This window comes from Meriones unguiculatus, chromosome X (assembly GCF_030254825.1).
Source record: "Meriones unguiculatus strain TT.TT164.6M chromosome X, Bangor_MerUng_6.1, whole genome shotgun sequence".
NCBI classification, from domain to species: Eukaryota; Metazoa; Chordata; class Mammalia; order Rodentia; family Muridae; genus Meriones; species Meriones unguiculatus.
In genome coordinates, this window is record NC_083369.1 from 14,453,540 (window position 1) to 14,467,427 (window position 13,888).

Here is a 13,888-nt window from a genome sequence, read left to right on the forward strand (position 1 = left end):
GAGGGGAATGCGAGGAGTACAGGGAGGGAGGGCAGGATTAGGAGGGGATGAAGGAGAGGGCTACAGCTGGGATACAAAGTGAATAAATTGTAATAAATAAAAAATAAATTTAAAAAATGAAATTATTCCAAATAAAGTTCTTCTATACTGATTGATAGGTGCCTAGTCCAACTGTCATCAGAGAGGCTTCCTCTTGCAGCTGATCAGAACAGATGCAAAGACCCACAGCCGAACCCTAGGCAGAGCCAGGGAAACCCTGCAGAAGACAGGGAGGAAGGACTGTAGGATCCAGAGGCTCTAGGACTCCAGGAGAACATGGCCCAGAAAATCAATAGGGACTCAGAGACTGAACCAACAATCACAGAGCCTGCATGGGTCTGAGCTAGGCCTTCTGCATGTATGTTATGGTTGTTTAGCTTGGTGTTCTTGTGGGACTCCTAACAGTGGGAATCCTAACAGTGGGAATGGGGATATCTCTGACTCTTTTGCCTACCCTGGGACCTTTTTCCACCTACTGGGTTGCCTTGTCCAGCCTTGATATGAGGGTTTGTGCCTAGTCTTATTTCAGCTTGTCATACTATGTTCTGTTAATATCACTGGGAGGCTTGCTCTTATCTCAAGGGAAATGGAAGAGCAGTGGGTCTGGGGGAGAGGGGAAGCGAGGGGAGAATTGCGAGGAGAGGAGAGAGAGGAAACTGCAGTTGGGATGTAATACATGAGAGAAGAATAAAGAAAAATTTAAAAACTGCAACTTTCATCATCCTGAGTGAGGTATCGCAGAAGCAGAAAGACACACAGGGTATATACTCACTCATAAGTACATATCAGACATATAATATAGGATAAACATACTAAAATCTGTACACCTAAGGAAGCTAATCAAGAAGGAGGACCCTGGGTAAGATGCTCAATCCCCATTCAGAAAGGCAAAGAGGATGGACATCAGAAGAGAGAGAAAACAGGGAACAGGACAGGAGCCTGCCACAGAGGGCCTCTGAAAGGCTCTACCCTAAAGGGTATCAAAGCAGATGCTGAGACTTATGGCCAACCTTTGGGCAGAGTGCAGGGAATCTTAGGAAAGAAGTGGGAAACAGTAAGACCTGGAGAGGACAGAAGCTCCATAAGGAGAGCAACAGAACCAAAAATTCAGGGCACAGGGGTCTTTCCTGAGACTGATAGTCGAACCAAGGACCATTCATGGAGATAACCTAGAACCCCTGCACAGATGTAGCTTATGGTCAGTGTCCAAGTGGGTTCTATAATAATGAGAACAGGGACTGTTTCTGACATGAACTGATTGGCCTGCTCTCTGATCACCTCCCCCTGAGGAGGGAGCACCTTTAGCAGGCTACAGAGGAAGACAATGCAGCCACTCCTGATGAGACCTGATAGACTAAGATCAGAAGGAAGGAGAGGAAGACCTCCCCTATCAGTGGACTTGGGGAGGGGCATTCATGGAGAAGGGGGAGATTGGGTAGGATTGGGAGGGGAGTAGGAAGGGAGCTACAGGGGAGATACAAAATGAATAAAGTTTAATTAATAAAAATTAAAAATATATTAAAAATAATAATAAATAAATATTAAAAACTGTAACTTTCTAGACAGATAGGGATGACATTATTAATTTTAACATACAGATAAGGAAACAAAGGCTAAAAATACCAACTAATTTTCCCAACGTCAGTATGTTAGTAGCAGAACTGAAAGAACTCTAGACTCAGTAAATTTCAGTGTACCTTCCACTACTACACAACATATCCAAACTGCTCACCCTTGCACCACACACTGTGACCTAGCTACAAATCGTTTCACACACATTTTTTTTTACTTGACATTTCTCACCTACATGTTAGACAGAACAGGTGCTGTCATTTTACTAATGAGCACAGACTAAATAAAGCAAGAAAATTGACATAATTTCTTCAAAGACACAAACACCTAAAGTTTATCTGTTGGGTTAAAAAGGAACCTTAGGATGGGAAATGAAGAGATTCAAATGGTGAACAACAGGACTCCTGTTGTCTGTCTGTACACAGTAGGTAAACTGACTGAAGGAAGAAGAATGGTTTAGGCAGCTTTCAGGCCTACCATTGCATAATTCCATGTCCTGTGGGTTCATGTAGCACAACAGTGCAGGATGAAATAAAGTAGGGCGTCTCAAACTTGCAGATCAGGATCTCCTGGCACATCTAGAAACTTCAACTCTTGACTGCACCAAGCTGGTTCCAAAATGTCTTCGAGATCTCTGCTATATCCTGTTCCTGTCATATGCCTTAGATGGGATTCTCAGGGAGACTAAACAATGCAGCAAGCAACTCCCTCTCAGCAGTTACACCAGCAGAGCCTGCCCTGATCTCAGGATGCTAAAATTAAAAGCTAGGTTGGATTAGCAAGTTGGTCTGCCAAGTGAAGGTAATGACCGCTAAGCCTGATGACCTGAATTTTATTGCAGGGTCCCACACAGTAGAAGAGAACTAATTCCTTTAAGTTGTTCTCTGACCTCCACCTGCATTGCACATGCACACACGCACACACAAATATTTACAAAGTTTTAAAGAAGTTGAGTAATTTTCCTTGGTAACCCCTCTTCCTTTCAGGAGGTTGTATTCATGTTTTTAATAAGCCTATGTTACTCAGCTTTTTAAAACTATAAACAAAGAAGCAGTTCCTCCTTATATTAATGGTGGCTCACAACTATAATCCCAGAACCAGTGAGTTCTAGGCTAGTCTGGGCTACGTAGTGAGTGTGAGGCAAGCCTAGGCTACAGAGTGGAATCTTGTGTCAACAACAACAACAAAAAAACCAGGCCCCCAAATCACTTTTCCCATATGTTGCTGTTCAATTGTTTATAAACCCAGCACTTGGAAGGTAGATTTATGAGACTTACCAAGAGTTCAAGACCAGATTGGACTACACAGCAAGGCAGAGCTACTTAGGGAGACCCTATCTCAAAAGATAAAATCTGCCAGGCATGGTAGAGCACATAATCCCAGAGGCAGGCGGGTCTCTGTGAGTTCAAGGCCAGCCTGGTCTACAGAGTTCCAGGACAGCCAAAACTGAGTGTGGGTATGGGGGGAGAGGGGAGGTAAAATCAAAGAAATGAAATGCTAAACAAAGATAGTGATCATCTAAACAAAAGACTGGACTGCACAAAGGTGATCTTTTATGATCATTCCTACCTGTGTGGTGAGGGAGAAGTAAAGAACTAAAAAGTGCCAGTAGACTCAAGCCTTTCTAGAATATAATAACACATCAAACCCAAAACCTTTAATACCAACATTCAGGAAGCAAAGACATGTGGATCTCTCTGAGTTCCAGGATAGCCAGGGCTACACAGAAAACTCTGTCTCAAGAAAGAAAGAAAAAAAAAAGTGAGAAAATGCAGATCATGCCAGGCTTTCGTGTGGCAATCAGAAAACGAACATAGGTTATAGGCAGTTCTTGTTCCATAAATCTCTATCCAAGTCGTGTTTAAAAGCAACCAAAAACCAAGATGCAGCTGGTCTGGCTAGTGCTTCGAATATGAAATATAATCTAAAACTGACCACATGCTTCAGATGCAAAACATAGTCTGCATTTCCACAGCTGCGGGTGGGTCTCCTCAGCAGACAGCTGCTCTGGGCACCATCCTCAGAGTCACAAAAATGTATGTGATAAAACTACTGGTACGTCTGAAATGGCTAGGTCAAGTAGTTAGCGTTGTCTCCCTTATATTTGGGAAAGGGAAGCATAGTATTGCAGAATCACAGAAGCCATAGCTGAGTGCAGTGACACATACCTGTAATCCTAGCACTCAGGAGGCCGAGGCCAAAGTAAAGCAAGTTCAAGGCCAGAATGGACTGCATGTAAAGTTTGAAGCTACAAGGAGTTTGAGGTCAGCCTCAGTTACATTAAGAGATTCTCTCTCAGAAAAAGAAAAGAAAACTAAGTCTAGGGCTAGTGATACATGTTGGTAGAGAGCTTGTCTCGCCTTCATGAAGCCCTGGATACCATCTCTATTCCAGCACTCAGGTGAATCAGTAGTTCACTGTCATCTTTAGCTACATAGCTAGCTTGAAACTAGAATCAGCTTATGAGACCCTCTCTCCAAAAAAGGTGGTGGGGGTGAGGGGGTGGGGCAGGAATGGGGAAAGAAGGAAAGAAGGCAGGAAGGCAAACTAGTGAAATACTGTTTTGCCTTGAAAATGGCACCCTAACAACTATATGCTAACTAACTCTGTTATAGCTCTTTCTCTTTCCTCGCCTAATTTCCTTCTGTTTATCCTGATCTCCAAGACTTCCCACTGGCCCTGCGAGTACATATTGATTAGCCCATCTAATGCCACTTGGCCTTAAAGTTAATGACACACTTGACACAGGTATCATGTCTGTGAAGTTGTATCCTTGAGAAAACTTACAAGGAAAATTTAAACATGAGAAACAAATCGGAGGTAAGAGCAAACCAAAGTAGTACGACTCCAAAGCCCATGCTCCTCACTCTCTCTAAAACACTGAACCCGTAGACTTAAACAATATCCAAAGCCTCCTCCCTCTCCTTTTTTGGTATTTTTTGACACAGGGTTTCTCTGTGTAGCCTTAGCTCTGTCCTGGACTCACTTTGTAGAACAGGCTGGCCTCAGCCTACCTCTGCTTCCCCAAGTGCTGGGATTACAGTCATTCACCACCATGCCCAGCCTAACCTTGTCTTTCAGTGTTCCACATTGACATAAAATCCCTACTACATCCGGACAAGTCCTTCACTGAGAGTCATACACTATTTGATCTCCTCATTCTTTTCTGTCCCTTCATCTAGAATACTATCTAGAATACTATCTTTCTATAAAGTCCAAATACATAGGATTGTGTCTACCTCTAGTGAGCAGGGTAGCTACTGGATCATTGCTGAGTTAAGTAAAAGGACGCAAGTCCCAACTCCACTATGAATAAGCATGTCAAACACACCTACTCACTTTCTTTTTTGTAATTCCAAATACAAAATTCTTTTGTAATTCCAGAACCAGTATCACAGCCTAATACCTAATTTCTCTGCATTTAACTTCTTTCCCTGGCTAGGCTCCATTGGAGTCAAGACACCTTGTAAATCTCTGCATAACTTACAGGGTAGAAGTAAAGCACACCATAAAGGTTTCCTTACATAGGGGTATACCGCATGAGAATCCCATCTATACCGAACTTTGTGAGAATGAATTATTTTTGCACACTAGATTAGGGATGTCTAGGCTCTTCACTTGCTGACATTTTCTACTTCAAAACTCGTTATGCAGAACTCATTCAGCATGTGGCAATTAGGAAAATCATCTGGAAAATCTTGATGCCCCAGAGTTTGTGGCTTGCTGATTACACAAGTATATTGTTACAGGTTTTCTTGGTAGGGAAGTAGAGTGACTGCATCATAGTTATTTCATCTGCTGGTTGGCATAAAGCCCAGGATGCCATGTTCACACAGTAGTATACTGTTGGCTCCTGTGCCCTTCCAATCTCAGTTTTCCCTTTTCTGTGGTATTATGTAGAAATTACATATTGCTTATGGGTATTAATTAGTACATAGAGCTTAGAGTCTACTAAATTGATAGTAGAACAGAGCTATAATTTATAATTTTATTACATACGGTGCTAAAATTACTTTTACCATGAAAAAAATTAAAACATTAATAGTAGTAACTGAAATTTATTGTATATTTACCACCTGCCAAGCACTACTTCTTTGTTTGTTTCAAGACAGCGTTTCTGGCTATCCTGGAACCCTGTAGACCAGACTGGCCTTGAACTCAGAAATCTGCCTGGCTCTCTCTCCCAAGTTCTGAGATTAAAGGCATGTGTCACCACCACCACCTGGCAGTAGGCACTGTTCTTAAAGCATTATGTGTGTTAACTAATTGTCAATCCTAGGAAGTAGTTACTATTATTGTCCCTACTTTACAAATGTGAAGGAGGCAGAGTTATATGCCTTAAATTATTAACTATACCAGGAATTAGTAGAGAAACTATGATTCCAATCTAGATAGTTTGGGACCAGAGTCCCCACTTTTAATCCTATGTTATATCTCCTCTCCCAAACAATACAACATTGTAATGCAACAGTGATATTAAGATCCTTAAAGTGGTAAGAAAATATAACCCCTCATCCAGGAGATGCAACTGAGAATGTTCAGATCTCTACGTGCTTATTGAGTTCTACTTTCTTTCAGAATAGCTCAATTCTATGTTATTATAAACAGTAAAGTGTGGCCAGGTTTACTGTAAAGATGGCAAAACACATTGGTAGCACTGGCACATGCCTTTAATACCAGCAAGGAAAGAGAATCTCTGAATTCAAGGTCAGCCTGGTCTATCTTGTAAGATTCTAACAAAAAAAAAAAAAAAAAAAGAGAAAAGAAACTAACTACAAGTCCTTACTTTTGAAATTAGTTTGAAGGTAACAACAATTTTTGTCTGCAAGAGAGTCTTTCTCTGTAGCTTAGGCTAGCCTGTAACTCATTTAGCCCAAGTCTGCCTCAAACTCAAGGCAATCTTCCTGCCTGGGCTCTCTAAGTGCTGGGATTATAGGTAAGCTGCCACATCCAGTTCTTGTCTATATGGAGTTTTGTTTTGTTTTGTTTTGTTTTGTTTTGTTTTGAGAAAGTTTCATATCACACAGGCCAGCCTCCAACTTGCTACAACATGGGCCTGAACTCTTGATTCTCTTGCCTTTACCTCCCAATGCTAGTATTAAAGGAATGTCCAAGCACTCATTTTTTCTATTTACATATTTACATTTTAAATACATTTACATGTTTTCTAGTAGTACTTCCTAGCCTGTAAGCCAGCCTAGGCTACATAGTAAGATTCTGTCTCAACACAGATAGATAGATGGATAGATAGACAGACAGATAGATCGATCAATTGATCTTAACTGGGCATGGTGGAGGTTACCTGTAAACATAGGTACTTGGGAGGCAAAAGTGAGAAGAGTGCTTGAACTGAGAAGTTTGGGACCAGCCTAGCCAACACGGCAAAACTATTGTCTCAAAATAACAATGACACCAAAATTACAGTTCCTTTATGTTAAATAAGAGCATTGGTTTGAAGCCAAGATTAAGTGCTTTTAAACCCCAATTTATCCACATGCTATATCTGGGAATCAAATCTGGCCCTATGACACATTATCTACTCATGGGTTGGGGATTTAGTCTAGTGGTACACAGCTTTCCTGGCATGTACAAAGCCCAAGCTTCATCCCCAGAAGCTAGAAATAGTACCTTAACCAAAGTACAAACAACAGACAAATTATGAGATTTATTTTCAAACCAAACTGTTCTGGTCCCTATCACTTACATACATAAAAATAAGTACTGCATGTGCATGAAGGTTCATGCCTATGATCCCAGCACTGCAGAGGTGAAAATGGCAGAACTCCAAACTCAAGGCCAATCTGCCCTAAACATTAAGACTCAGTCTCAAAAAAATAAACAAAAGATTCAAGATCCTATGACTTAGCACATGTTCTAAAGTTAAGAAATGGGAAACTGTGGGTTATGTTTTTAATAATCACTGTGAACAAACTCTTAGGCAATTCTAATCATACTTTTGAATTGAAGGTCAAATTACACAATGTTGAAAATAAATCCCCCATTGACAGTCATCACTGAGTGGATGTACAGATTTAAGACTACATAAAAATCTAGGTCTGAGTATAATGACAGCGTAAAACCAGGAGGATGCCACTGAATTCAAGGCCATTCTGAGCACACAATGAGTTCTAAGCTACCATGGACTACAAAGCAAAACTCATTATCAAAAACAAAACAAAACAACCCCCCCCCCCCAAAAAGAAACAAAACAAAAAAAGGGAAAAAAATATCTGAATACTACATGGTTTTCATGACACAACTTAATAGACATAGCTACAAATATATGTCCTCTGGATGGATAATACTTGAAGATATATAATTGATACATTAAAATGTATTTATAATTGTAATTAAAAGCTTATCAAGATGCTGTGGCTATAAATTGGAACTAAAACTTAACAGCTGAGTTAACAGTGAAATAGGAAGCTAAGAGTGATGATTCATGCCTAAAATCCCAGCATTGGGGAGGTAGGTAGAGGCAGGAAGATCACGAACTCAAAGTCATCCTTGGCTACATACCAAGCTCAAAACCAGCCTGCACTACCAGTTTCAAAACAAACAAAATGTAGGTGTGGTAACTCACACCTGCAATCCCAACATGTGAGAGCTGAAGCAGATACACAATAAGTTCCAGGCCACTTAAGCTTGGAGTGAAAACCCTTTCTCAAAGGAAAAACGAAAACACAAACAAACCAAACAAAAATCAAAGAGCTAGAGAAATGACTCAGTTGTTAAGAGCTCATACTGCTCTTACAAGATCAGAGCTGAGCTCCCAGCAACCAAATCTGCAGGCTCACAACCAGCTCTAAAACCAGTTCCGCTGGATCCAATGCCTTCTTCTGGCCTCTTCTGGAACCTGCATACATGTGCACATATACACAAATAAATAAAAATAAAATAAATATTTTAAGATGTCTTAAGAGATAGACCAGCTGTTACAAGCACTTGTAATTCTTCCAGAGGTCCAAAACTTGCTAGTATCCATATCAGAAGGCTCACAAGTGTCTGTAACTCCTGCTCCAGGGGATCCAATACCCTCTTAGCTTCACAGTATTCAAACACACATAGCACACATATGCACACAGACAAACACATAAATAAAAATTAAAATAATTTTAAAAAGAAGTGAAATATCAGAAAACATTTTTGGTCAAAATGAAGCAAGGTATAGTCAAATGACACTAATATCACTATTTTAGAAATATATTTATTAATAATTATACCCTAAACTTGCTTTTATTTGCTTACTAATACACTGATAATAAACATAAAACTGAATTAATATTAATTTATTATTAATAAATAAGAATTCTCATGGATAGGGAGATGGCTCAACAGTTAAGAGCACTGGCTATTTTTCCGTAAGACCTGGGTTCAATTTCCAGCACCCACATGGCAGCTTTACAACTATCTGTAACTCCAGGTTCAGGGGATCTGACACCCTCATACAAACATACATGTAGGCAAAACACCAATGCAAATAATATAAAAATAAATCATATAAAAAAATAATTCTACCAGAACTGGAGTTTAGAGGGAGAGTATTTGTCTAACATAGATTATATATTTAGCATCACAAAGAGGAGTAGAAAGAATCAATATTACTATCATCTTTAGAGCAAATAATTTTACCAAGAGAAAAATTAGACATTCTAGGCATAGTAGTGGTGGTACATAACCATAATTCCAGCAACCAGGAGGCAAGTGCCTGAGGATCTCCAGTTTGAGGTCAGCAAGGGTTACACAATGAGTTCCAGGACCATCTGGACCAGTTAGGGAGATGCTGTGTCAAAGCAAATGTCAGATACCTTCCTTTATTCCACCACAAAGGCTATGGCACACACTTGGAATTCTAACTGAGCTCTTTGTAACTTTTTGTTAGACGTAGGGTCAACTCTTCCGTGTGCCAAGGATTGAAAGCATGGAAACCTGTTAAGTGCATGTTCTATGACTGAGTTCCATCCAAACCCCTTAGGAGCCACTTTAAAGAAACTTTGCCACACAAGTAACTACAAATTTTCCCTCCAGATTCTTGAGAATTTTCTTTAGAGGGTCTCTCAACCTTTCGGTTCTTTTTCTCTATTCTGGTCTCTTTGAGTGTTTTTTCAGGTCTTAACAGAAGCTATTTCAGTTCTTTCTCCTGATTAGCATGTAGCACATATCAGATGAAAATCCAAGAGAGCAGAACCAAGCTAGGCCTTTAACCTTCATACTTGAGAGGCTGGGGCAAAAGATTTACAATTTCAATGCCAGCCAGGGCTACATAGTGACTTTCAGGCAACAGGGTTGCATAGTGAAATTGTTTCAAAAAAACAGACAAACAAACAAAGAAACCACAACTTAAAAAAATGGGGCTGGGGATATAGCTCAGTGGTAGGGCTTTTGTCTAGGATATGCAATTCCCAGCACTACATGCATGTATATAAACATACATAAGGAAATAAAATTTAAATTCTTTTTTAAAAAAAGGAAAGAAGAGGGAGAGTGGGACTGTGGCTCCAGAGGAAAATACTTGGCTAGTTTGTACCTGAAGACTTGATTCAATTCACCACAAAAAAAAAGAGAGAGAGAGAGAGAGACAGTGACAGAGACAGAGAGAGAACAGAAACTATTCTTTTCCTAATGCCAAGAGGCACACAGAGCTCTGCAAACTGTCCATTAGGGTTGAAAAGAGAAGTGAGTCAAGTTTTTTTCCTTCCCTGACTGCTTTTGTTGTGACATCAATTGCACATTAAGGAGCAACCGCAATCACAACAGCATACAGCAAACACACTGCTTTTTATGAACAAAATCAGCAGGTGTACATAGCCAGGCTAAAACAATATTCCTGCATGTGAAATAATCCATTTAAATGCATTTTTGATTGTATATCGGAAATCTTCACTTCTATACTAGGTATAGTAAAAATTAGTACTTTTTTTTCAAATCCTCTAGACATAGCTGTACAATTCCAAACAATCAGACATGTAATGGTGCCCATATAATCAGTTCAAAATTGGGATACCTAATCCTCATTTATATCAGAAAAAGAAGTCTTTGTGAAAATCAGTGTGATCTATCACATACTTGAACTCACAAAATGAACTCACAAAATCAATTTAATGACAATGTTGGACAATATAGAAACACATTTATGAAACCAGAAACACAGCACCTACACTGTCATTAACACACATCCTAAATAAATATTGGTACTTTTCTTGTCATATTACTTCAATAAATTATAAAAGTTTTTTTGTTGTTATTTTGTTTCTTGGTCTTGCTATATAGTCCAGGCTGGCCTCAAACTCTTAATATTCCTGACTCAGCCTCTCCAGTGCTGGGAAATAAGCATATACCACCACACCCAGAAGCAATTTTTATCACATTAAGTCAACCTACAGACAGAAATCAAGAAATAAAAGGATCACAGTTATCAGAATGGTAGTTTGAACTGACATAGTTTAGTCCTGATTTACCAGCTTTCTCCCTCATTCCTATTTTACTTAAGTCCTAGGAAATATCCCTATTTAATAACAAATATTTAAGCTATTGTCCCATCACTGGGAAAACAGAAGCAAGAGAAAAAGGAGTCTAAGGAGAGCTTGGGCTACATGAGACACTGTCTAAAATAAATAAATAAATAAATAAAATAACATGCTGGCAAGATGGCCCTACTGGTAAGGATGCCTGCCACCAAGCCTAATGACCTGAATTCAATCTCTAGTCCTCTAAATTGTCCTCTGACCTCCATATGCAAGCTGTTGCAATCTGGTACCTACATATGCATACACATGTAAAAAAAATAAACTAATAAATAAAATGTAAAAATAAAACACTTTTCTGACAAGATGTTCATTAAAACAGAATTAAAAGTGCGTGCCACCACCACCTGATGCATTTTTTTTTTTTCACAAAGAAAGCAGCCTTCTGCATTAAGAAACAAAAATGTTAAGCTCCCCTTCAGAAAAATAATGTTTTAACACTGGCTTGGGGCCACAAATCAAGATCTACTAGCTAGAAGAGTTTCTATTACATTACCAAGATGAGGAGAGAAATCAATTTGTAGGAGAAATGCAAGGATTCCTTGAGGGGACATTGGAATGATTTCTAGCTTTAAAAATTAGTATTCAATGTCAACAATTTTTTGTTGTTGTTTTTTTCAAGACAGGGTTTCTTTATGTAGCCCTGGCTGTCCTGGAACTCCCTCTGTAGACAAGGCTGTCATCCAACTCAGAGATAAACTGACCTCTGCCTGCTGAATGCTGCGATCAAACCAGCATTCACACCCAGCTGCCAATATTTTTTTTTTCAATTAAGACCCAATACTCAATCAGAATTAAAAACTGATTGAAGCTCAACGAAAGAAGACAAAGAGGGAAAGGAAAGACTTACTCCCACAAACAAATCATGTCTACCTACTTTTTTGTCTTTTAAATTTGGGATTATATTAAACCTCGTACATTAACTGTGTTTATCATTCCTTTTTTTACATGTAGGCTTTTTGTGGATTAACAGTTCTATGTGACTACCTTTCATGACTTCTTTTTATTTTAATTTCTGGTCAAGATGCCAGGGGTAGAACCCGGGGCCTTACCCATGAGAAGGCTACACTCTACCACTGAACTACCTCCTTAGACCTTTTTCTTTTTTTTTACCTCTCTTGAAGTATCGAAAGGTTTGGTTGTTATAAATACGATGTGGATGTACAGTGTGATCTTACCAGTATTTTTGTGCCTGGACTATTCTTCCATTCTCCCATTCCCACAGAGCTAAGTCCTTTTCACTTTTTCAGACCCAGCTCAAATGCTTCTTTCTATACATCTTTCTAAAACTTCCTGGTTGTAATATATGATACTGAGATTTTTAAGTGACTAGGAGTTTGTGTGTTTCTTTCCTACTTCATTGAAGGACACTCAAGTACAACAACAACAAAACCTTCATGCAAGTGACTCTGAAACTGTAAAACTAAAATCTCTGTTCAAAATAATCTTTCTTTCAGGGGTAGGTAGAAACAACCTAAGTTGTTTATCCACTTAGTGGGGCTGCTAAAACACACAGTCTTCATATCTAAATTCTACTCAACTGATTGCAAACTCTTTGGAGTCCAGAAACTGTTTTAATTTGACATTGCCCCATCTCTCACATGTCAGTATCAATTCAACGTTCTGCACATACTCTCTCAATACAAAGCCATATTACTAAATAATGAAGCTACAATTAAAACAAAGTTCAGATCCTAGAAAAATATTGGCTTATAAAAGCTTGAGTGTTGTCCGTGTTTAAAATAACCTCAGCATCTAAGAAAAAAATAATCCAAAGTAAAATGCATCCCAGCATGTGGGAGACACTGAATTCAACCCCCCCACCCCCAGGACGGAGAAGAGGGAGGAAAGGACAGAGGAAACAGTCTCAGAAAGGCGTCGCAGGGTGGGACAGAGAACAGAGATGGCTGTAACTTTACTGGAAATGGAGCACAAAAATACAAAAAGGGGTGGCAAGTGTCCGTTTAGCTTTTGTTCCCAGAGCGTGACAAGAAGCCAATCGTTTTCGAAAATATTTAGTCTGGGATGGTGGTCTTCAGAACCTCATTTTCTAAAGTAGAAAGAGATGTCATTAAGCAAAGATCCCAGTCCACAAGAAGTCCAGTGCAAGGTTCAGACCTTCTATTAACTAACACAGGCCACAGATAATCAGGATACTCTCTCCAGGAAAGTACAACAAAGTGATACAGGTCAGGACCTAGCCTCCTTTCTCTGTCTTTGTTAGGAAGATAAAGCCTAAGTGTGATTAAATATGTGAGTTGTGAAGGAGTTTGGAGACTGCCCCACCTTAAGAGTGGTGACCTTCTCTCTATTCTAGTACAAAACGGCCCCTCCACTGAAGTCACCGACTGGAAGCCGCTACGGGACTCACCTGGGTTTCCAGGGCTGGGGTTCGAGCTCCGGAGCTCCGCGAGGCAGCAGCGATCAACCCGCACACAGCCTCCGCGCTCACACACACTCTACAGTCTAGGCGCCCGCGGCGACAGCTCCTCCTTCAACCACTTTCCCAGCCCCAGCCTAGAGCACGCAGCGTTTGCCCCGCCCTCCTCCGCGGCCCCCACTTCCGGGTGATGCCAGGGCCCGGAAGCTGGGCCTACGGGGGGGGGGGAGACGGTCACGTCACGTGAAAAGGAGAGCGCACTACGAATTCCGTGCGCCCCCTGCTGCCTATACACAGCCTCGGCCGAGATGGGATTGGTGCTTGCAGTCCCCTAGGCTCCCAACCCCAATGCAAACTCAACAAAAAGAGACAA

General features: G+C 40.2%; 1 protein-coding gene across 2 annotated transcripts in view; it reads right to left on the reverse strand.

Annotated features, from left to right (window-relative positions):
• Atp7a (ATPase copper transporting alpha) overlaps positions 1 to 13,686 on the reverse strand; it is a 125,065-nt gene extending 111,379 nt beyond the window's left edge. For both annotated transcript variants that reach the window (XM_060375296.1, XM_060375297.1), the window contains exon 1: positions 13,507 to 13,686. The gene's annotated coding sequence lies outside the window, so the exon portion shown is untranslated. The remainder of the gene's footprint in view (positions 1 to 13,506) is intronic.
• Between the last annotated feature and the right edge of the window lie 202 nt (positions 13,687 to 13,888).